This window comes from Sitophilus oryzae, unplaced genomic scaffold (assembly GCF_002938485.1).
Source record: "Sitophilus oryzae breed Bouriz unplaced genomic scaffold, Soryzae_2.0 scaffold_1789_pilon_pilon, whole genome shotgun sequence".
Classification (NCBI taxonomy): domain Eukaryota; kingdom Metazoa; phylum Arthropoda; class Insecta; order Coleoptera; family Curculionidae; genus Sitophilus; species Sitophilus oryzae.
In genome coordinates this window covers 367468-390000 of record NW_022146489.1, presented here as the reverse complement: position 1 = coordinate 390000, position 22533 = coordinate 367468, and the positions used below count along the sequence as shown (strand labels likewise).

Genomic DNA, 22533 nt, shown 5'->3' with positions numbered 1-22533 from the left:
TTTTTTAATAGACTAAACAATTTGTTGGCTTACGATAATCATTTTATTATAACATATATTTTTTATTATTTTTTTTATTTGCCTACAAGTTACCTTGAGACGGTTTAAGGCTTTTGAAATGTGGATCTATACAAACCTATTAAAAATAACTTGGACAACTTACATATGCATTGAAGAGGTTCTTGAAAAGCAGGGACTTAATTACAAATATAATTAAAACGAAAGAAATCATACACTGAGAAAAAAAAACATAAAAACAATAAACTACAACATTGTACATAGATTTTTAAAAGATGTAACACATAATTATTTTTTGTATTAGCTAAGTTATTATTCTTCCCCAACTCAGATTACAATAGTGCCTAGTAACAGCAAATTGTGTCAAAAAATATAGTTAGTAGTGCCACAATTTGCAATAATGATTTTTATTTAAATTTAAACGAGTACAATCTGAATATTCTCTGAAACAAATTGTGTGAATTACCACCATACCTGTTCACTATTTTCGTATAAAATCAAGCATATTTAATTATTTTGGGGATCTACAAATTGATAGAAATAAAAGCTACAACGTGATGCCAAGTACAATTTTAGATGGAGAATGCAGTTTTATTACAATTTATTTTTTCATACGGAATAGTAGAGTAAAGTTTTTGAAATTAATTGTCGATGGGAAGATAGAAGGCAGAAGATTACTTGGGAGATGCAAGAACTTCTGTTTGAAAAGCATAAAAGATTGAACTGGTCAAGATTGAAACACAAGGTTTCTAGATGCACAGGACACATAATCTTTTGTCGAGATTGTGGAGAAATTTTATTGAAAATGGTACCATAAGAAGAAAAAGAAATTCTTTCGGTTTTTTATTGGTATCAAGCACAAACATAACTTTTTTTTAATTTTGCTTTATATACTCTTTATTTGTAAAATTTTTGGCTAATAATATTTTTTGTGGAATATATAACTGAAATTAACAGCTGTTTTCTTTTATACTTTCAAGCTAGATGTAACGTAAACGTCTTTTCATAATTTGATAGTTTATGATTACCATTTTATTATTTTATACTAATATTTTGTGGACATAGAAAATATACATATTTTTGGAATAAAAATAACTTAATTCTGTACAAAAGTGCTTCGTCTGTATGTAAGAGGGCACCATACCATACCATACCTTAAATTATAAAAAAAAACACATTTTTTAAGATATTATAATAACCATTACTCCGATTTGAATGAGACTTAGGGTAGTTATGTTTTATTAAATGCTTTAACATTTAACTTTCACAAGAATCCAGAAAGGGTCCAAGAATGGTGAAAACTAACCTCACCTCTACATAAATTCTAGTATATTTTTTTGTCATTTTAAACGACTTATTTTTTTCGTAAAAACGTTTTTCTACTCTTTAGAACTTCTAGTTTGTTGTATCTTGTAAAAAACCCCACCTCGCATAGTTTTGTACCCGGAATATTTGGACACCCCTTATATTTTAATAATAAATATTAGTAATAAAATAAACTTTGCTTAGAGCATGTTATATCAGATTTAAAAATGTATTATTAAGTTTATTACTGTTTGAAAAATCTACCTATATGCTAAAATAATTTTGTTAATTCTGAATAGTAGACAAATATTTTTGATCTCTGTATATAATGTACTATAGCAAAAAATATTCAAATGTTCGATATTTGTGGGACATATAGATTTATAACATATATTATCAAGATACTTATAGGTACGGGTTTTTAGATGTCGTACACAATTTGTGATATACATAGGTATTTTGTAAATGTATTTTTATGTACCATAAGATGGAAAAAAGGGTCACAGATAGCTGGGACAATCGATGACACTTTTAACGAGGTTTTCTTTATTTTTAGTAACGTTTAATTACAGTTAGTCTCAAGAAGGGGATTTAACTTATTTTTATGTTGAGTAAACTGACTTTTAAATGATATAGTTTAAAATACGTTCTATCCTTTTTCAATCTTTCTATAATTAGTGTTAATTTTTTGGCAAGCTTTATGTCAATTTTTAGGAAATGAAGTCTAGATCTTGACCTCGCCAAAATTATACTTAGGTAATTATACCGTTTTTTTTTCTATGATACGGCATTAATCATAAAATGAGTTTTAAACGTTTCTCCGCATTATTAAAATCAAATCATCTCAACTACTAATAACCGAACAAGTCAAAATACACAACAACTGTCCCAAAGTTACACGTATAGTTAATTTTGAACTAATATCTCCCGAACTGTACGTATATAACAGTTAGATTATATTTATATGAAATATTATACAGGCAATTCATTAATATATCACGTTAGAATTTTTGCCGTGACGTATATTGGCTAGGCTTAAAATGATAAATCACCCGAAATCGATAAAGTTATACAAAATTAAATTTGCCGAAGCTTCGCGCTGCAAATGCATTCGCGATGGTATGGCGGAAAATATTCAATAACAAGGGTATCCATTAAAATGTTTTTGTGTAAATTATTGTTTTATATTGGTTTAGTGCATATAATATTATTATTTTGAATGTTCCCTTTAAGCGATAAATTTATGTTTTTAATGAAATTATTTTCGATGCAAGGGTAAAATATGAGAAGTGTTTTTTAAATTTGTATATTTTTATATATTTTGTCGAATAATTTTATTTTTGATTTTTTGTCTACCGTCAAATTAATTTGATAAAATTATTATGCATGTTATAAAAATATATGTATATGCATGTTAGACTTTTTTGTTTTGTTAGAATGTAATTTAAAACTGCTGATAAAGTATTTTTAAAAGAACAGAGAAAATATGTGGTTCAGAGTTAGTTTTTCTGTTACAAATAAATGTACTAATCTATTTTTAAATTTATTTTTGGAAAATACAACTTACAAAAAGATACTGAAAGATTAAAAGATACCAAAACACTTTTTTTAGTGTTATAAATATTTCCAGATCTAAGGTTAGTATATCTTAAGCTATATTTTGGACTATTCTGACCTCAGCTTCAATGTTTGTTTTAGGTATACTAAATATACATTGAAAATATAGTATAAAAGTATATTAATATATTTTTTACAAATTTAAACCAGGGAATTGATGGTAAATTTGTATAACTTGCTATAATATATTTTAATTTAATTTTAGAGGTAAAAATATTAAATTTTTTATAGAATGTATATTATTATAGTTCCATGTTTTGTCTTCATTATTAGTTATTATTTTTGTGATCTTCAAACTGGTGTTATTAAGTAAACAAAAAACGTAGAACAACAAAATGTATTCCATTTGAACCTTACGAGTTCAGTATGACTTGTAGATAGATAACATTTTAGTTCGTTTGAGCAATCGTTTGAAAACAGGGGTTTGAAAAATCTAGCTTCATGCAAAACTCAAATATTTTAGCTGTTAAAGCATTATATATTCTAAATTTATATAAAATTTCCTATAAATGCTGAAAGTTTCATCATTTTAGAGCGATGAATACTATGTTTTTAAGAGCCTTGAAAACTTAGAAAAAATAGCCAAAAAATGGTCAATTTCTCGACATTTTCCATATATTTACTCATGAAATTTGTCAATTTTGGACATGGAGCTCTTGTTATTTAGTAATTAGAAGACGTAAAATACGAAAATATAGAACATTTGGCACTTACAAGTTCAGTATGACTTTTAGGTAATATTTTAGCTACCATGAAATATCGTTCGAAAACAAGGGTTCAAAAAATCTAGTTTCTTACAAAACCAAAATATTTAAACTACTAAATCATTTTATATTCTAAATCTACATAAAATTTCCTAAAATACTGCAATATTCATAATTTTACGACCATGCTTACTATTTTTCTAAGAGCTTTAAAAACTTGGTGGAAGAATGGCCAATTTTTCGACTTTTTTCCATACATATGGTCCGGTCACCAATACTGATAGAACTGCTATTATATACTAATTAAAAGGCGTAGAATATGAAAATATAGGCCATTTTGGTCTTAGAAGTTTAGCATGAACTGTAGGTAGCATGAAAGTCGTTGGAAAGCAAGAGTTCAAAAAATCCAGATTCTTAAAAAAGCAAAACACTCAAGTTCTTAAATCATTATATAATCTAAATATACATAAAATTTCTTACAAATACTGAAATTTTCATAATTTTACGACTAAGTTTACTATTTTTTTAAGAGCCTTGAAAACTTAAAAAAATATGGAGCAAAAAAAATTTTCTCGTAATTTTTATTATTAAATAAAATCTTGTCAAATTCAAAATTCAACAAAATAAAATCTAAAAAGCAATCGCTAAAGTACATAACCTCCGAATTTCGTTAATTTCGAAAACACACCGCCGAGTCTGCAATATAATACATATAATAGCTACCAGCGAGTTTCCAGCTACCCGAAACTAAGCTTTACGGGCTCGAAAATTTAAGATTCATGGAATAAAAGATGAGAGGGAATAAAATATTCATCGCGAGGTGCCGTGACTTTAGTGTAAAACGACGTGCTGTAGTGTAGAATAAACAAAAGCAAGCTAGAGAGCGAGTTTAAGTAGGCTGCGACTACGTATTTTATTCCGGCATTTTGTTGGAAAGTCAAATCCTTCAGGGGTTGCCTAGTCTTGCCAGGATGTGTATATTTTAAACCACAATTTTGCGGAGGATTTGGTTTTTAGTAGGAATTTAGTTAGTTTGTCTATAAAACTATAAATATTTAGTTCCTTTTTTTTGAAAATTTTTTGAAATTCATAGAATTTTTCGATTTTGTTCAAATCATCGATTTTGATGAAACTACACTTTTATTTACCAACTAAAAGGCATAGAACACAGAAATATAGGCCATTTTGGGTTTACAAATTCAGTATGACTTGTAGGTAATATTTGCTACCATGACAAATTGTTCGAAAACAGGGGCTAAAAAATCATCTATATTCTAAATCTACATAATATTTTCTACAAATGCTGAAATTTTTATAATTTTATGATCAAGTTTAATATGTTTTGGTTTGGTTTTTTAATATGTTTGTAATAGCCTGAAAAGTTGCCAAAAATTGTAAATTTTTCGACTTTTTTTCATACATATACTCAAGAAATTTGTGGATTTTGATCAGGTCACAGCCTTGATGAAACTACTGCTACTTTGCAACTAAAAGGCGTAGAATACAAAAATATGAACTATTTCAGTCTAACGAGTTCAGTATGACCTGTAGGTAACATTCTAGCAACGATAACATACTGATTAAAAACATAGGCTTGAAAAATGAAGTTTTTTTACAAAACCAAAAGATCTTAAGCTGACAAATTATTATATATTCCAAATCTACATAAAATTTTTATAAATTTTAGAATTTTCGTATTTTTACAACTATGTCTACTATTGTTCTAAGAGCCTTGGAAACTTGCAAAAAAACAGCTAAAAAATGGGTAAATTTTGTATTTTTTTCCATACCATTTTGACTTTTTCCGCCGATTTTGACAAAATTACTGTTATATAATAATTAAAAGGAATATAGAATACAAAAATGTAGGCTATTTTGGCCTTACGAGTTTAGTATGACCTGTAGGTATCATTTAATCTACAATGAAAAATTATTCAAAAACAAGAGTTCCAAAAATCCAGATTTTTACAAAACCAAAATATTGAAGCTATTAAAACGTTATATAATCTAAATCTACATAAACTTTCCTACAAATGCTTAAATTTTCATTATTTTACAACCAAATCTACTGTTCGTTCTCTGTATACTATCTAGTTCTGAATTTTTAATAACTGTTTCTAATATAATAACTGTTTAGAATTTTAACTGCAATATTTTGAACAAAAATTATTATTATATATTAAGATACTATCCCATTTGTTGCATACTTTTTGGCATTTTTCTGTTATAAAGGTTACTTTGGAAAGAAAAACCAGGCTTAAAAACAAGCCAAAAAAAATCGTTGGACATGGCACTTCGAATTTCAATTGATCTACACCAGCATCACCAAAATTTCAGTTCTCAGAGTTTTTTACATCAAATTTTGCTAAATACTATATAAAAGGAATTTAGCTTTCAAAATGTTGCTGGAAAGTCAAATACTACGGGTTATGACTAGTCTAGTTTATATTTTAAACTTTGGGAAGATTTTTTTGCAGTAATCAATTTTTTTTTGTTTATAAATATTTATGTCGTAGGGTTTAACAGATTCATCAACACTTGGCATACGGATACTACATACCATATAATACCTAGAATACACATAGTACACACAAATACAGAGTGTAAAACATCAGACAGATAAACTCTCATGACAAAAAAAAACCAACAAATATTAAAAAATAATTTCTTCTGAACACATGAGCAGCCTTTTAGTAATTAGATTTGGATGTCTATGTTTCTCAACCAGTCTACTGCGTTTCCTTTTAGCCGATGAATATATTGGATGATATTTAGTATTACAGGTTACTATTTACTGGTACTGCTAATTCAAAGTTCGTTGTTTTGATTTCATTAATTTTTGACTCTGCATAACTAATATTTTAACACAATTTTATTCTTCTTTGGCCAATGAATCCGGAATTTTACAAGTATTTAGGCAATTTATAACACTAAAGTATGTTTGTCATTGTTAGATTTGAGTTTTTTGAATAGAATTTTGGTAGTATGATTTTATTCTAACTCAATATTATTACTTCTTCGGTTAGTGGTTTGCTGCTAAAGGACACTTGCCATCCAGTTCTAAAGTTCCAAATATTCAACTAATTATTTTACTAAATTGTATTTTTTCTGGTTAGACTAGAGTATTGCAAATAAGTTTTTGGTAGTATAATTTTATTCTAACTTAATAACATACTTCTTCGGTTAATAATTTGCTGCTAATGGACACATGCCGTCAAGTTCTAAATTTCTAAGTATTTTGCTAATTATTCTACTAAATTGTGTTTTCCATAGTTAGATTGGTGTATTGTAAATATATTTTTGGTAGTATAGTTTTATTATCGTATTACTTAGACTAAATATTGCCTGAATTGAATTTGGATACTTTCTCTAGATGTGTTTAAATTCAATTATTTACCGTACTGTAAAAGTTTACAGCCGTATTTCTTGTCAACTTCAATAAAGATTTCTTGTTTTTACTTAAAAGCGAACAAGAGAATGATTTAAATCCTGCTCCTTAAATAACACGTAATCAAAACCCGAAACACACCCTTTCAAACTGACATTCCGACCCTATCTATCCCTTTTTTTGTAATCCCCCCCGGTCCCCCTTGCCTCCAATCCTGTATTTTCTCTCGCTTTCCTTGTTCTCCACCTCGTACAATTATTTTCTGCATTTAAAACGGCAAAACTTCCCCCCTCTCCCCCCCTGAAGCGGTCCCTTAACGAACGAGACGGCCCAGAAGGGCACAGATTTCTCCTACGAAATGTCGGGGATAAAAAGCCCACGTCCAGTGGCGTAGAAAGGAAAAATTAAAGTAAATTTATATGAATAAATGTCTTTGTGGAAGTTACGAGTATTTTTAAGCTACAAAATTTGTTTGTGAAATTTTTGTTTTCTAATTAATTTTTTTGTAACGTATGTTCCTATTATTATATTAATAAAACTTATTTTCGATAGTTATGCATGAATATAGTAACTTAATATTATTATAAATATCTTTGTACTTAAGAGACTATTTTTTAAAAAGCCTGGATAATGACTCAGGGAATATATTGACAGAAGATGACAGAAAAAGCCAAATAACGGCCAAACAAATTCATATTTTTCACTAAAAAGTGTTTTTTTTTAAGTTAATTATAGATGGGTTTATATAATACATGTTTTTTTGACAGTTTTATTGGTTTCTCTCAAAAATGACAGATCATACTTAATTATGATTGGAGTGACGGAACGATGGACGTATGAATTCGACTTAAGATTTTTGAAAATTGTCAAATTATGTCAAATATCTAGCGTTTTGTAAAGTTAGAAATATTTGCTATATTGCTTTTGAATTTTGGTTTGTGTTATTACGTGTGTTTTATGTGTTTTTTAAGGTTAAATGTTTAGGTGGTTAGTGTTTCCGTTTTTTTATATATTTTTATTGTTATATAGATACTAGTTAAATTTCTTTTAATGTAATGTAGTATTCTTAGATTGAAGATAATCAACTTTTAAAGTAGAGAATTTAGGAATTGTAAATTATTAAATGTTTTGTTTTATTTCACTTATTCCTGTGCGTGGTAAAACATTTGTTTTTGTACAAAAATTTGATTAATAAATATAATATTAAATGCAGGAAGTTTCTTGAAGTTCGAAAGTATAAAAAAGTTCTTTTTATTAACCTTATATTTTTTGTTTGTGGTCTTTATGAATATACACGATTTTTTTAAACAGATTAAAAACAACTCTACCCGATTTATTTTTTGATTTTAAAATCAATTTTTTTGTAAGAGTACCTTAATCATTTTTTCGTCACTGAAATTTGAAATATATTAATTGGAATAAAATACTTTAGAATTAAATGATAGACGTATTTATCACTTTCAATAATTATCTCGTTGGAGGGACTATACTTTTTTTGTATAATATTTTTGTTATTGTTGTTTAGTGTTAGTGTTATTTTAATTTATTTTTGTTTTATTTTTTTTAATTAAATTTTATTGAACTCCTGTTTTCCATTTCATTTTCTTGAAAAAGAATGCTCATTTTTTTGTTTTTTTTAAGCGACTAATAACGAATTACTTATTACATCCCTAGTTGTAAAAAGAAAAATATTTTGCAAGTAGTTGCGAAATGAAACATCCTTCGAAACGTCAAAGGATTGTGAAAAGTGACACTTTAGAAAATGTCAAAATTAGAAAAAAAAAGGAATTTTAGTTAGTCTAAATTTTTTTATAATAAATTATATATAGGTATTTTTGGTTCGTTATTTAGTGATTTGTCTATATTTAACACCATAAATTTAATATGCTACAACTTCACAGTTAAAAAAATATCAAAATTTTTTTAAAATATTTTGTTACCCAATAAATATACTTTTAACACTTTTTTAAAAAAATTCTACGCCAATGTACTCCACAGTCTCTCTCCCAAGAGCACACACAGTCATTGATTTCTTACTTCGTACCGCGCGGTAGGCCACACCCTCTTTTCCTTCTCCCTTCCTTATTCTTACCCCTCGTTCGTATTTCACCCCCGCGCACCCCTACGTATCCCCCCGGTTCCCCCTTTCCTACCCCCCACGACGGTCTCTTACCGGCGCTATTTTCAATTCTTACAGGAAACGGTTATCCCCACCAACGCGACGCTGCTTGAAGCTGGATGGTATTCCCCTCTAGAAAGAGGGGGTGGGGGGAGTTGTTTTAAGTCAAGAAAAAGTTGCCTAGCTTGCTTGGGGTGAGTAAGAATTATTAGAGTTTTGTGTGATTAATTTTATTTTTTTAAATTTTTAATTAGAAGTTTTGTGTAGGATATATGGTTATTGTTTTGAATTTTTATTTTATTTTATGTATTTTTTGCAATAGTAATAATTGTAGGTCTTAATAGGTTATTATTTCCAAATTATGATTGTAAAATGTGTAAAATTATTTAAAAAATAAGTAAGTAGTTTTGATTTTTTTACTATAATTTTATTTAGGATTTTTTCAAGTCGATTGTTGTTTATTACAGTGTTATTAAGTTAATTTCTTTTAAATTTTAAATAGATTTTATCTTTTCAATTCGATTTTTTTATATTTTTTGGTTATTTAATTTATCAGAAAATATGTAATTTTGATCTGTATTTAGTTTTTAATTTTTATTTATCCTTTTATTCTTTGTTATTGTTATATTTTATTGTAGCCCTTACTCTAGCAAGGAAGACCATTTCAAAAGGAAAAAAAAACAAAAGGAAGAAGACTATTTCAAAACTCAAATTGTAAAATTATTAAAAAATATGTAGTTTTGTTCTTTTCAAGTTGTTATTTTCTACAATTTTGTTAAAATAATTTTATTTAATTTTTTTTAGGTCCATGCTTTATATTTTAATGCATTAATTCTTAAGTTATTAGAAAAAATGGTATTTTGATCTTTATTTTCTCAATTCTTTTTTTAGTTATATTAGTTTTTAATTGTATTTTTTTAAATTTTGTTGTTCTAGTTTATTGGAGATTATTCTAATCATTTAACCATTTTAGAAACAACACATTTTTACTTACTATGGTTGTCGATAAGATTATAACTAAAATTTTAATAATTTTACTTTTAATTGCATTTTAAAGATATTTATTTTCATTTTTATATCTTCTATGCTATGTTTTTTTTAATCTTCCTTATTTAATATTAAGATAAATTATTCGGTTAATAAAAATTATTCGTTTTATTTTAGTTTTTTGCATTCTTTTATCATACGACCCAATTTTATTATTCTATTTTTTTAACGCGTTGTTTTTCTGAATGATTCTTTATTATTTCTATTTCTAAATCAGTTTTAAGTTATTTATCTCTATTTTTCTTGTAATTTGTGTTAACAAACATATACTAAGTTATGAAATTTTAAATATAAATTCTTATACAAGTATTTTTAAAGTTTAGAGGAGTCTGCTTTTCAGTGATTTTTGTTGTATCATTTTTTATTCTTATTTTTTGGTAATTTAATAATATTTTTCTTCGGCGCTACATTCATAATATTATAATTTATATGCTTTAATTAGAAGCTTTTTTTATTTTATTTATATTATATTTTTTTCTATTTTTGTTCTTATATACTTATCTATATCTTGACCTATTTTTTATATCTTTATTTAATTTTTTTGATTTCTTTAATTATTATAAAAACTTAAATGCATCATCAATATGTCAGCTATTTTTTAATAATAAGTTTCTATATTTAGTATGTTATTATATCATAGTTTAACTTAAAAATTATCAATTTTTAAAAAGTCCAGAATATTTGGTTTGCTGTCTAAATCTTTTTCTCTTAAAAAAACCTTAGATACTAAAACTTTCTAATATTTTTTTTAACTGTATAAAAATCATTTTTTATTCAACTAAACTTCAAGGTATCTTTCTATCATTTATTTACCTTCCAACCACTTTTTAATTTTTTTACACCATGCAATAATTTTTGTTATCACAAAAGGGATACTTTTGATATATTTGAAACGTTTAATTTATTAAAATATCTATCTTTGTTGGAATTTGAGGTAGTATACTATAATAATATGTATAACAAGCTCTATACAAGGGGTTCAAAAATATTGCTTTCATGTTGGTTTATTTTTAATTTTAAATGAAATAATAATTTAACTTAAAAAAACCTTTTTGCCATCAGGATATCTTCTAAAATACCCGAAACAAATCATCATATTTAAACAACAATTTTTGTTATTATAAAAATAATATTTTTGATTATTCTGAAATATCTATTTCATTAAAAAAATGTTTGTTGTATTTGAGGTAGTATACTATAATAATATGTGTTCAAACTTTATACAGGGGGTTCAAGAAGATTGCTTTCATATTGGTTTGTTTTTAATTTCATATCATATACGAATTTAACCCTTTACCATGAAGAAATCTTGTAAAATACCTGAACTAAATCAACATATACCTGTAGAACCGAAAAAACAAACAGATATAAAAACGTTACACCTTTTTCTATCCTATTTAATATGAACCATTGTTTGCTAAACTATACAGGTGTCGTGAAGGTACTCAAAGAATCTAATTTACATGCTATCCTCGCTGTGGTCTTCTTTGTTTAGTCATTCAAATTGGAGGGTATTTTTTGAAACCTTTTTTTTATTTTTTATTCACACGACAAAATGCTGAACCTTTGTCAAACCTATTTATTACCGATTGTCTTGTCTTCCTGCAGTCTTTGATGTTCTTGAACGGTGTTTAATTTGATTCATTCGACTATTTTAAACTCTGTTGATATCTTCCTTTATTTTTATTTTGGTTGTCTCCTTTTTGTCGTCATTTTGGGTCATTTTGTTCTCTATTCTGTTCAGTTTTAGAGATATAGAGCGTCAGTTTTATGAGGTTGAAATAAATTAAAAAAGGCTGAAAATAGAAGAAAAAAATATTAATTAGGGTTTGTAGAAAAAAAAATATTAAAAAATCAGAAAAAAGCAAGAAAATACACCTACAGATTTTTTTTTCTATAAAGCATAGTCTACACATAACGTTTTAGCTGTTCAGTCAAGACAGACATTTCTAAGGTTATGGTTATTGACAAAATTTGTTAAAAAATTTTATTTCTAGATTCAAATATCGTATTTTTACTTACTTATTTTTTTGAGTAAAGCTACATAACAGTAATTTTGTCCATACTAGTGTGTTTCCAGCTTAAATGTTTAATTTTGTTTGTTTTTCGTCTCGATGAGGGCCAAAATTGTGAGCCCGGCTTGATAAATAGAATGGTACTTGACTTGTCCAAAAGATGTAGAAAATCTGAAACAAAATAGTTGTTAAATTATTGGATAAATTTATAATAAAAGGATGTTCTCTATAAGTCAGTGTTTTTTATGAGAGTTCTATTAGGTGAACTATATTACATTTTTCTTTCTGTTTTTAGTATTTTGTGTATTATCATAATTTAGTCATCATCAGCAGATGATTAAACTAGTTTTAAATTAAGAAAAATGTACGGGAAGGACCAAATTACCCCTACACCTACATAAATTTTAGTAGAAATAGTTGCCAGCTTCACTGGCCACTGATTTTTTTTTCCTAAAATGGTCCTCCTAGTATTTACTACTAATATGTTTCTTATAAAAAAAACGGCACAGTCATACTTTTTCAGAGAATAAAAATAATTAAGTTAATAAATACAATATATATATACCTATTTATAATAATGAATAGGTATGCCTACAAATAATGAATAGGTACATAAGATAAGGGGTAAAATGTAAAATATATTTAAAATTTTGGGGTTTGAAAATCGATCTAATTTAACAAAAAACATTCAATATCTACAAATAGTGATGTATTATTATTTGAATTCACAAAATTTATCCTAAGAAAATCAAAAATTTTAGAATAATTTTACATATAAAATAACAGCGATCTTTATTTCATGGCCATCACTGACGCCTTTTTTTCTATGAGATTGTATTTGCAAATATAATTTTTCGAACATTGATACATGCAAAATATACATATAAATTTTGTGAATGCAAATAATAATACATCACTGTTAGTAGATATTGAATGTTTTTTGTTAGATTAGATCGACAACCCCAAAATTTAAAATATATTTTACATTTTACCCATTATCTTATGTACCTATTCATTATTTGTATATTGTAAAACATTTGCTGCATTTGTGTGGTTCATAGTTTATTTGCCAAAGTATTTATTACTATAAATAGGTATATATATATGGTATTTATTAACTGTATATTACGTATATTTCATGTAAACTATATCATTTTAAAGATACAAACCAAAAATACGAGGAATAATTATGTTTTCTATGTATTCTACAACATATTTATTAATCCGTACTATCTAACTAGCGTGACGTCATAAATCTCGCTCCGAGGCTGTTCTATTAGAGACGGCATTGGTCTGATATTTACAAATGTCAAAAGCTGATGACATTTTACCTTTAAAATTATGACATTTTGTGTTGATTTTTGCAAGAAGAGGAAGAACTATCACTTGTTTTATTCTTTTCCTTTTCTATTTCACGAAAGTAAAAAGAGTTACCTATCTGATTTGTTCAGGCACTCAATTTAAAGAATATCAGTAACTTTTTTGACAGAGGGATTTTATATTTGCCATGTTGGTAAAAAATAACGGTCAAAATTCAAAGTTATTCATTTTATAGACTATAGAAGTAAATTGTGTGCAATTAACTTATTTCGATTCAAAAAATACTTAGCTGTATTATGTTCACGGAATATTGAAACTCACTGTATATTTTGTAGGTCTGATTTGTAAAAAAAAATCGGAAAAAAATGTTCCCCAAAAATATGCAATGATTTTCAACCTTCCCGTACTTTCTCTTGATTTTCGTGAAAGTCATATGTCAAAGTGCTTAGCAAAACGTAGGCAACCCAAATCTCATTTTAATCGGAATAACGTTTCTTAAGATATCTTAAAAAAAATGTGTTTATTTTTTTTAATTTGACGCTCTTTAACGAACAAAGCACTTTTGTATAGAGGTAAATTGTGTCCAAAAATATGTAGTAGTTCTATGCATGGGCGCCGGACAGGGGGGGCAAGAGGGGGCATTTGCCCCCCCCCCTGGATCACTGAAACAATAAAAATAAAAACTATCTTCTTACATCCATCTGTAAAAAAAATAATCATTATTATGAAATTGTTAGGTGTTACCTGTAAAATAATAAAAAATGTGGTAATTATTGGGAAAACTGGAAATCGTCCGATTTTCACCAAAATTGGTATACACACTATTTTGAAGTCGTAGATTACGAATCTATTTTTTTCTTGGTTTGGTTTGGTTTGGTTTGTCTTACCGTTTTTCAGAAAAACGGAAAATTATTTCAACATTGAATTTTTCTTTATTTCGGCCCTATAAAGTAATAATTTCACTATATTTTCATTATATTATAGTCTATCTAAAAGCCACACTTGATTGGGGATAGAAAAGTGTCCAACATTTTACTGAAAAACACTTTTCTTAACAAAATAGCAAAGAAAATTGAGACCAGATGGAAGTTTGACATTTGATATATCCTTCTTTCTCTCTCCTATGTAATAAGAGAGACAAATATATTCTAGACCTAATCTAGAAATTTGAAAATTTACAACGTTGCCATATCTTCTATTTTTTCGGGTGATTAGGGATTTTAAATAAATTACCTATTATGAGATCGACAATAATTAAATATACACCTATATCCACAAAATTACGCGGAAGAGTTTTGATTGCATTGGTTTTAACTTCTTTGCGGAGGGGGTTAATCTTTTTTTAGTTAATCTAATAATATAACAACAAAAGATTAACACCCTCTGCATGGAAGTTGTAACCAATGCAATCAAAACTCTTTCGTGCAACTTCGTGGGTATAAATAGTCAGATCTCGTTGGTAAAATAGCAGTTATGGGAAGGAGCCGTTCTTCTGGCGACCGCCTTTCGTAATTCCAGAATGAGCGAAAAAAACACGCTAAATTTAGGTTTAGCATTGGCAACGTTGCTTTAAATGCCAGAAACACATAAACTTACTTCGGGTTTCTCTTATTACCGATTCTGAACCGTCCTAGAACTGTGATGCGTATGCGCAGAAGGAAATATGAAGACATTATTTCATTTGCGCATGCGCTGCAGAGTTCTTGGACGGTTCAGAATCGGTAATAACAAGAACCCGAACAAAGCTATAACCTAACATTTTCAGATTGTTTACAAATTTATTTTAGCAAATTTTCCTCTATTAGGCATAGAATTGGTTAAAAAAGTAACAGAAAATAGAAAAAACATTATTGATTATTGAATACCTAACAAAATATGTGCTAGAAAACCTTAAAAATATGAGAAATTAAGAAAAATTCGATATTGAAATTATTTTGAGAGACCGCCAAGAAAAAAGTTCAGATTCGTAATCTACGACTTCAAAATAGGGTGTATACCAATTTTGGTGAAAATCGGATGATTTCCAGTTTTCCCAATAATTACCAAAAATGTCAATTTTTTATTCATTTTTACCTTGCCCCCCCCTAAATTTCATTCTTCCGGCGCCCATGGGTCTATGTCCACGGAATATTGGGACACACTATACTGGCTGTCCCAGAAATAAGTGCAAACATTTTAACTGGCCCCAGAAAGAAGCCTATCAGTTTTTTTGCGAAAAAAAATTGTTAAAAATTTTATATTTTTCTTGACATTTTTCGGAAAATTTTAAAAACTTTTTAGTGCCACTAGTTTATTCACTTGTGGGTATCGCCAGCGGCTCTCAAAATGTTGCCGTTATTTTTTAAAATTTTCAAATTTAAATAACTCGACTATTTTTAATTTATTTTAAAAATAGATCTACCACCATCTTAAAATATCTGCCTTATTTCTGAGACACCCTGTATAGCTCTTTCGTTTACAACATATAATTAGTACTAAAAATTCCATTATTATGATTAAAAATGCCAACACCTGCCGTCCAAAATCACCTCCAGATTCCTTCAAATCCCTTTAATCGACCCTTAATGCCGCCAAACCGCTAAAAAAACACCCTTTTAAAGGTCCCTTTCGCCGGGATAAACAAATTGGTCCCCGCCTGACGTCTAAATAATGTAAAACAATCTGCTCCAACTTAAATTCACTTGGTCGAAAGTGTGCCGGCCATTTTTCACCGGGAAAAAACGACGCAGGAGACCCGGGGAAAAGCGGAAAAGTTAACGGAGGTTTTCCCGCATTTTCCGCACTCTTTCGCCTCGTTTTTCTTCGTTTTAAAAGGGCTCGGTGATTAATTTAGATCGATGCAGTAAATTTTTGTATAACAGTGTCGCAGATAAAGTTATCTTATATTTATGGCACTAATTTTTACTTATTAGCAACAATTATTACCAACAAAAGTTTACTCTCATTAGTTGTAAATGTCAAGGGATTGAATTATTCAGTTTCATACAAAATCATAAAGCCTTAAGCTATTATGTCATGATATATTCTAAATCTACATAAAATTTCCTACAAATACTCAAATTTTCATAATTTTACGATAATGTTTACTATTTTTCTACGAGCTTTAAAAATTTGTAAAAAATAGCCAAAAATGGTCAATTTTTCAACCGATTTTGATGAAAATACTGTTATTTACTAATTAAAATGCGTAGAACACGAAAATCTAGACTATTTTAGCCTTATAAGTTCAGTATGAACTGTAGGTAATATTTTAGCTACAATGAAAAATCGTTCGAAAATATGGATTCGAAAAATCAAGATTCTTACAAAACCGAAGCACTTTAGCTTTTATATCATTATATATTCTAAATCTACATAAAATTTCCTATTCACTCTTGAAATTGTCATAATTTTTCGTTAATGTTTACTATTTTTCTAAGAGCTTTGAAAACTTCCAAAAAATAACTAAAAATGGCAAAATTTTCGACCATTTTTCATGTCACAGATTTTGATAAAACTACGGTAATTTACTAATTAAAACGTGCAGAAAATGAAAACACAGCCCTTTCTAACATTAGACCATCAGGGAAATCTCTAGAGAGTAAATTTTAAGTAATACAGTATTTATCCAAAACAAAGCTCCAAAGAATTAAGTTTTTAGAAATACTAATAATCCCTTCCAAAAAACTATTAATATATTTGAAAACTACATAAAATTTAGTACTAAAACTGTAAAATTCATAATTCTATTTCAATGTTTAGCATTTTTTGAGAGCAGTGAAAGAAAAAACACCAAAAAAATCGTCGTTTTTTTCAACAATTTTTCACAAAAAAATTCCAAAGAGTTCGTGATGGTTAATCCACATTTTCCTCACTCTTTTCCACCGTTTTTCTTGATTTTCCGGCTCCATTTTTCATCCGGTTGGGTCTGGAGTCCGGCTAATTGGCCACTTAGAAGGAAAAGCTCGGAAAATTGATATTAAAAAAGTCTTTTATAATTTACGATGCAGGCAACGGCATCGGCAGCAGGTTGCTCAAATTTGTATCTTTTTTCCGTCTGTTGTATTTTTAATTAAACACATTTTTAATTAATATAATATAAGGAAAACATTAAAAACAAATAAAAAATAATCATATACAGAAAGGTTGAGGCTTTTTGGTTTTACCTCATTAAGGGTGTATTCCGTTGCTTATCTTGGTTATGGTTTTATGTTCCGTTTCTATCGGTTTCCAAACCAAACTAACCAGCGCGAGAAGGCTGCTTTTTCTGGTTTTATTTGTCAACCAATGTCATTTATGTGACAGAAATCAAGCAAATATTGGATGTTCGACTGAAAGTTTGACTTCATTTAATTTCTAAAATTTGTAATATTTTGTATTTACATCCAAAAGCAATGGAGGTAGGCAGTAAAAGTAAATAAATTTCATTAACTAAAGAGAATGACTTTTTAGGATCATTTAAACTTATCATGCAGCCATTGTTTGTTAAAGTCAGGAACATTTAAAGAAAACATGAAAAACAAGACAACAAGTAATCGTGAATGTTTTTAAGCTATAAAAATATAAATATTGATTAGATTTGTTTATTTACTATTTATCTGTTTTAATATTGGACCTGCAAATCCTCACTTGAGCTGTTTAACGAGTTTAACAGTTTACTAATAAAGTACTTTTCAATATTAAACTTCATTGAAAAGCATTTTGAGTTGAAAACATTTCTCATAGGCTGTTTGATATAATGAAAACTATAAAATTTGACCACCCATGTGAGAAATTTCGTCTTATTTACATCATTAAATGATTATTAGGTTGAAAATATTTGATGTATTAAAATTTACAAATAAAGATTTATATAGTCGAAAAAAGTCCGATAGAACCAATAGAAAGGTAACTATTTTGTCACATTTTTAATTAAATTTTGTTAAATAAATTAATTTTTTATACTATAAATATCTTTTTTTTCCTTATAAATAAACACATCTGCATCCCATTTTAAATAAGATATACAAATTACCAAAACTTAGAAATAACAGTTCAAAAGTTCAACAAAAATCCTACACGCGTTTTTAAAAAGAAACATATAACCACGCACTATGTCATTCCAGCAAGCGAATACGACACAGCATAGGTTTCCGGACTAAACGACTGGTGTATTTACACCACTCAATAGGCGTGTCGGGTTTGCCGAGCGGTTTCCGATGCAGTCGCTTTCTTTCGCATCTCTTATAGGTAATTTGTGACCATGCTGTAATTTTTGTGGTCCATCTGTTGTCCGTTCTTCTTTCCAGGTGTCCTACCAATTCCCATTTGGGGGATTTGACTCTGTGGATGTCATCTATTACCTGGGTCTTTTGTCGTATCCACTCTACTATTTTACGGTCTCTCTTGGTTCTTTCCAGCATAATATTTCGTTCCATTGAGTGTTGTGCGACCTGCCGTTTCCTTATGATGTCCGTTTTACGTGTTCAGGTTTCGCATGCATAGGTCATGACTGGTAGTACACATTGGTCGAAAAACAAATAAAGTGTGAGTTAAATTATACTTGTGTTTATTCTGATTATATTATCCAAATGCCAGATAAAACCTGTTATTTTAAGAAGACAATATCCAACAGAAATTACCCAAAATTCCAGTCTATCCCTCTTTTACGTCCTCTAACCCTTATACTTCCCCTCACCCATATATTTCCCTTAAATAAATTCGTTCCCCGTTTACTTTAACCACCGCTCTTCTCTCTTCTGTGTCTTCAAAGTATAATAATAATAATAATATTACCAGTAACTGCGTCTCAGCTAGACGTCTTCTTCCCTTCCAAAGGCAAAGAGACGGTAGAGACTTCTCCTTTATCTTTATTTTGCCGAACTCGAAACTATACGTTGATATAAACGAGTTCGGGCTTTGAATAAGACCGATGAAAGTGCCTGTGCCTTTGTTTCTAAGATTAATTTGGTAAATGGGATACATTTATCTTTGTTTCGGTCCTTTCCCGTCGTTTGCTACCTCCTCACTTTGCCTCGCACCACTCACAGGCCCGGGAGGTGCCTCTTTCTAGACTTTAGTGATTGCTATTCGATTAATTTACCATTATTAGAGGAAAAAAGTTGTTTGTTTTTTAACTTTGTGAGAGAAATGAAAGCTTCATAAAAGTTTTTGACGGTTCTAAAATGGTTAATTATATTTTAGTGCAGTACCCTGAGACTTTTACCTCGGAATTCAATTACTTTGAATGTATTAGTGTGAAACCTTCTGTATTGTGTTTTATAGATAAAATACTAAAAAATGTTTACCCATTTTTCTTCGTTGTTTTTCTTTTTTTTATTTCAGTAATTTTAGTAAATTCTTAGTTATTTCTTTCCTAATATTTTTATTTTTTAATTTGTATATAAATTTATTGAAATAAATGAATCTAATGCATAAGCTATACCCATTCTGCTTATATTCTAATCATTGAAATTTTGATTGAAATCGAATTATACAGGGTGGCGCTTCATATACGACGCGGTTTCTGCAAGGAGAACAAAAAAGTTTGTATTGAAGTGAAATTTTGTGAACTTATGTAAGTCAATTTAAAGCATTTTCTACAGGGTGTCCCCAAAAAAGTTACACATCAAAGTTGTGTTTTTTGTAATGGAACACCTTATACCTATATTAATTGAGTAGCGTGTACCAACGACTTCGTTCGCGTCGAATTAATCATTTGTAATGGTGATGATAAAGCAAACAAAGAATTTCCATTAACATACAAACTGGATCACATTTTCTCATATTTATGTTAGCATGAGAAAAAACAATATGGCGATATTATTATATAACTTGGTAATATTTGAGGGGTAGTTTCATCTCGTTGGGATTTGACTTTCGAAAAATCCGTTTGCTAAAAATAAGCTTTTTACGTCAAGCAGTTTAAGCACAATCGTGGTTAAGAAATTACCCAGCTTTTTGGAACACCCTGTATGATTTTTTAAAAAATTTTTTGTCCAAGCGTTTTCCCGAAAGACTGACCGTTTTTTAAATAACAAATATTGTAATATTTGAGGGGCGTTTTCACCCCCTTGGAATTTGAGATTCGAGAAACCCCTCCTTATCGAATCTCTACACCCCACAGTCAATCCGTTTGCCAAAAATCAGCTTTAAACGTCAAGCAGTTTAAGCAGAATCGTGATTACTCAATGGTCATATTTTATGAAACACCCTGTATAAGTTTATAAAAAATCTTAAAATATGTAAAACAACAAAACAAAATATACGTGTTTAAGAGTTTTTCCGAAAAACTCACCGGTTTTTAAATAAAAAATATTTTAATATTTGAGGGATAGTTTCACCCCCTTAGAATTCGAGTTTCGAAAAATCCCTTCTTATCGAACCTCTACACCCTAAAATCAATCTGTTTTCGAAAAATCAGCTTTTCACGTCAAGCGCTTTAAGCAGGATCGTGATTAATCAATAACCAGATTATTCGAAACACCCTGTATACATTTTTAAAAAATCTTAAAACATGTAAAAAAGTAAAATAAAATATACGTGTTTAAGCGTTTTTTCGGAAACTTGACCGTTTTTTAAATAAAAAATATTGTAATATTTGAGGGGTGGTTTCACCCTCTTGGAAGTGGAATTTCGAAAAATCCCTTCTTATCGAACCTCTACACCCTAGAATCAACCTGTATGCCAAAATTGAGCTTCTTACGTTGAGTGGTTTGAGCAGGATCGTGATTAATCAGTATGTCAGTCACTTAAGGATTTTATATATTAGAATAGATTTTCGGATTTTAGTAAAAAGATAAAAGTATATGACTAAAATGTATAGTTTTTGAAATACATTGACCGGCACGAAAAATGGGCACCTTAAAACTTTGGAGCATTTTAAAGATTAATATATTTTGTTCTAGTAGGCCGATTTTGATAAAATCTTTTAAGCAGTATGTAGCCAACAATAACCAAAATTGGTTTATCAGCTTAAAATATTTCGAGCTTCAAAGTATATGGAAACTTTACGTTGTCCTTTTTTCTTCTTCTTCTTCTTCTTCCTTCTTCACACTAGGCGAATCGCCTGTTTGGTTTCGTCGTCTCTACCGGTCAGACTGACAAGTTGTCGCTCCATCGTATTCGTGGACGTCCTAAGCTTCTGCGACCTAGCGGTGATTTGTCGCGTGCAACTCTCACTATCCTTCTGTTGTCCATTCTGCTGATATGCTCGTTCCATTCTTCCTTTCTGTTGAGTACCCACTCATTTACATTTTCCACCTTGCACGCTCTTCTTATGCTTTCATTTCTCTCCCTGTCCAGAAGCGTCTTTCCAGCTATTCTGCGTAGTACTCTCATTTCGATTGTTTCTAGTAGTTGTTTAGTTTTCGCTGTATCAGGTCGAGTTTCTGCAGTGTATTTCATTATTGGTCGTACCGTTGCCTTGTAAATTCTCGCTTTAGTCTCCACCTCAATGTTTTTATTTCGCCATATTGTATCATTCAGGCATCCTGCTATTCTGGTTGCCTTCGTTGTCCGTTCTCGCACCTCCGCTTCTACATCACGATATCCTGAGATTTCTATGCCTAGATACTTAAACTTCATCTCTCGCTGAATAACATTGCCCTCGACTTCCAGTTTGCATCTTAGTGGTACTTTTGATGTCGTCATGCATTTAGTTTTCTGGGTCGATATTATCATATTAAGTGATATGGCAGTGCAATTAAATCGATGTAATAAGCGCTGTAGATCGTTCTCATTTTCAGCTACCAATACGGCGTCATCGGCATAGCATAGAATAGTAATTTCCTGGTCGCCCATACTGTATCCCTTCAGTAAACTTCTTTTAATAATTAGGTTTTTTAAGTTAGTAGCATTAAAACTGACTAAAAGACAATGATTTACAGAATAAGCGGCGCAAAATATAGCCAATAAATCGTCTTATCTGCCCTCGAGCTGCAGCGCCTTAGAAATTTCAGTTTGCGCTAACTATGCGAAACCTTAAACTAGGAATTTCCATTCTCCAAGTATTTCAGGTAATAATATATTTTATTCGCTCAT

At 29.1% G+C, this 22533-nt stretch overlaps 1 long non-coding RNA gene across 1 annotated transcript in view; it reads right to left on the bottom strand.

The window, feature by feature from the left end:
* Window positions 1-11815: 11815 nt before the first annotated feature.
* Window positions 11816-22533, bottom strand: part of LOC115882588 — a 77041-nt gene continuing 66323 nt past the window's right edge. Inside the window, exons 2-3 of the long non-coding RNA XR_004050211.1 lie at window positions 12221-12384; window positions 11816-11994 (exon numbers count right to left, since the gene is read on the bottom strand). This is a non-coding gene — a long non-coding RNA (uncharacterized LOC115882588). The remainder of the gene's footprint in view (window positions 11995-12220; window positions 12385-22533) is intronic.